Raw genomic sequence first — 4,120 nt, forward strand, 5'->3', positions numbered from 1 at the left:
TTTTTTTTTTTTACTTTGCTTCTTATAACTTTCAGAAAGACAATTTTAGAGAAAAAATACAACCTTAAAAATGATTTTAGGATTTTTAAACACATATACCTTTTTACCTTTTAATTTCCTTCCTCTTCTTTCCTGACAATTTAAATCAATGTTCAAGTAATTTATTTTTTTATTGTAAAGAATAATAAATACATTTTAATTTAATTCTTCATTTTAGCTTCTGTTTTTTCGACGAAGAATATTTGTGAAATATTTCTTCAAACTTATTATGATTAAAATTCAAAAAAATTATTCTGGCAAATCTAGAAAATCTGTAGGATCAAATTTAAATCTTATTTCAAAGTCTTTTGAATTGATTTTAAAATTTTTGTTCTGGAAAATCTAGAAGAAATAATTATTTGTCTTTGTTGGAAATATAGCTTGGTCCAATTTGTTATATATTCTAACAAAGTGCAGATTGGATTTTAACCTATTTAAAACATGTCATCAAAATTCTAAAATGAATCTTAATCAGGAAAAATTACTAATGATGTTCCATAAATTCTTTTTTAAATTTTTTCAAAAAGATTCGAATTAGCTAGTTTTTCTCTTCTTTTTTTGGTTGAATTTTGAATTTTAAAGAGTCAAAATTGAAGATAAACTATGTTTCAAAATTTAATTGTCATTTTTTTTCATGTTTTTTCTCTTTTAAACTGTTCAATTAAGTGTAAATATCATTAATTATTAATAATAACATAGAGTTAAAGGTAAATTGAGCAAATTGGCTATTTCGGGCAATTTATTTAAGTGTGTATCAAACTGGTAGCCCTTCGCATTAATCACTACCCAAGAAGTAGCTCTTGCTTTCAAAAAGGTTGGTGACCCCTGCACTATATCATACTTGCCAATCCTCCCGTTTTTACCCGTTTATTCAGCGCCTCTCCCGATAACCTCCCGGCAGAAATGTTCTCCCGACAAACTCCCGGTATTCAGCCGGAGCTGGAGGCCACGCCCCCTCCAGCTCAATGCGGACCTGAGTGGGGACAGCCTGTTCTCACGTCCGCTTTCCCACAATATAAACAGCGTGCCTGCCCAATGACGTCATAACTGTAGAATGATCAAGGTCGAGTTCTTGGTTTCTTATGACTCTCGCTGATGTGTTTGATCCACTGTGGGTTTATTGTTAGGCAGTTTCATTAACTTCCTCCCAGCGCGGTAACAACACACAACAACAGCAGTCACGTTTAGTCTACCGTAAAGCAGTTTGTCTGCCGTAAACAGCAATGTTGTGACACTCTTAAACAGGACAATACTGCCATCTACTGGATAGCCTCCAGAAAACTGAAATTCAAGTATTTATTTTATTTATATGTTTAATAAAATAAATATATATATATAGCTAGAATTCATATATATATATATATATATATATATATATATATATATATATATATATATATATATATATATATATATATATATATATATATATATATATATATATATATATATATAGCTAGAATTCACTGAAAGTCAAGTATTTCATACATATATATATATACATTAGGGATGTCCGATAATGGCTTTTTGCCGATATCCGATATTCCGATATTGTCCAACTCTTTATTTACCGATACCGATATCAACCGATACCGATATCAACCGATATATGCAGTCGTGGAATTAACACATTATTATGCCTAATTTGGACAACCAGGTATGGTGAAGATAAGGTACTTTTTAAAAAAATTAGTAAAATAAGATAAATAAATTAAAAACATTTTCTTGAATAAAAAAGAAAGTACAACAATATAAAAACAGTTACATAGAAACTAGTAATGAATGAAAATTAGTAAAAATTAACTGTTAAAGGTTAGTACTATTAGTGGAGCAGCAGCACGCACAATCATGTGTGCTTACGGACTGTATCCCTTGCAGACTGTATTGATATATATTGATATATAATGTAGGAACCAGAATATTAATAACAGAAAGAAACAACCCTTTTGTGTGAATGAGTGTAAATGGGGAGGGAGGTTTTTTGGGTTGGTGCACTAATTGTAAGTGTATCTTGTGTTTTTTATGTGGATTTAATTTAAAAAAAAAAAAAAAAAAAAAAAAAAAACGATACCGATAATAAAAAAAACGATACCGATAATTTCCGATATTACATTTTAACGCATATATCGGCCGATAATATCGGCAGGCCGATATTATCGGACATCTCTAGCTTATCACAAAAATCTACTACTCTGCTTGCATGTCAGCAGACTGGGGTAGATCCTGCTAAAATCTATGTATTGAATGAATAGAGAATCCTTTTGAATCGGAAAAATATCGTTTTTGCATCGAGATACGCGGTGAATCGAAAAAATCGATTTAGAATCGAATAGTGACCCCAAGAATCGATATTGAATCGAATCGTGGGACACCCAAAGATTCGCAGCCCTATGAAGTGCCATCCCATTCCTAACCCATAGGGTTCTATATGATGTGAGTCCACCTTTTGCAGCTATTACAGCTTCAACACTTCTGGGAAGGCTGTCCACAAGGTTGCGGAGTGTGTTTATAGCAATTTTTCGACAAATTGTTCCAAAAGGGCGTTGGTGAGGTCACACACTGATGTTGGTGGAGAAGGCCTGGCTCTCAGTCTCCATTCTAATTCATCCCAGAAGGTGTTTTATCGGGTTCAGGTCAGGACTCTGTGCAGGCCAGTCAAGTCCATCCACACCAGACTCTGTCATCCATGTCTTTATGGACCTTGTCATGTTCCCACAAGGTTGGGAGCATGGAATTGTCCAAAATGTTTTGGTATCCTGGAGCTTTCAAAGTTTCTTTCCATGGAACCAAAATCCTGAAAAACAAACCCACACCATAATTCTGATCATTTGGATGGGTGGCTGAATACTTTTGGCAATATAGTGTATCACAGGTGTCACACCTCATTTTCTGTGGTCCACCAAATCATTTAAAGGGGTCATCATTTGTTTTGTGCATATTTAAAACACTTCCTAAAGGTTCAAACTCAAGGTCCAGGGGCCAGATCTGGCCCCTTCACATCATTTAATGTGGCCCGTCAGACCAGTTTATGTGGTCCACCACATCATTTAAAGTGGTCATACTATGTTTTTTAGCATTTAAGTCCCATCTTGTGGGGGCAGTATAGCTCGGTTGGTAGAGTGGCTGTGCCAGCAACTTGAGGGTTGCAGGTTCGATCCCCGCTTCCGCCATCCTAGTCACTGCTGTTGTGTCCTTGGGCAAGACACTTTACCCACCTGCTCCCAGTGCCACCCACTCTGGTTTAAATGTAACTTAGATATTGGGTTTCACTATGTAAAGCGCTTTGAGTCACTAGAGAAAAAGCGCTATATAAATATAATTCACTTCACTTCATCTTAAAACTCATTTGTATACTCTAGCCTTTAAATAGACCCCCCTTTTAGACCAGTTGATCTGCCGTTTCTTTTCTTTTCTGCTCTGCCCCCCTCTCCCTCGTGGCACAGGGGCATTTTCACCACTGTGTTACATGACCTTTCCTTTTAACAACACTCAGTAAACGTTTAGGAACTGAGGAGACACATTTTTGAAGCTTTTCAGGTGGAATTCTTTCCCATTCTTGCTTGATGTACAGCTTAAGTTGTTCAACAGTCGGGGGTCTCCCTTGTGCTATTTTAGGCTTCATAATGTGCCACATATTTTCAATGGGAGACAGGTCTGGACTACAGGCAGGCCAGTCTAGTACCCGCACTCTTTTACTATGAAGTCACGCTGTTGTAACACGTGACTTGGCATTGTCTTGCTGAAATAAGCAGGGGCGTCCATGATAACGCTGATTGGATGGCAACATACGTTGCTCCAAAACCTGTATGTACCTTTCAGCATTAATGGCGCCTTCACAGATGTGTAAGTTACCCATGTCTTGGGCACTAATACACCCCCATACCATCACACATGCTGGCTTTTCAACTTTGCGCCTATAACGATCCGGATGGTTCTTTTCCTCTTTGGTCCGGAGGACACGACGTCCAAACTTTCCCAAAAAAATTTGAGATGAGGACTCGTGAGACCACTAAACACTTTTATACTTTGCTTCCGTCCATCTTCGATGGCAACGAAGCCTGCATTGTTTCTGGGTGTTGTT

The sequence above is a fragment of the Entelurus aequoreus genome, linkage group LG08, assembly GCF_033978785.1.
Source record: "Entelurus aequoreus isolate RoL-2023_Sb linkage group LG08, RoL_Eaeq_v1.1, whole genome shotgun sequence".
Lineage (NCBI taxonomy): Eukaryota > Metazoa > Chordata > Actinopteri > Syngnathiformes > Syngnathidae > Entelurus > Entelurus aequoreus.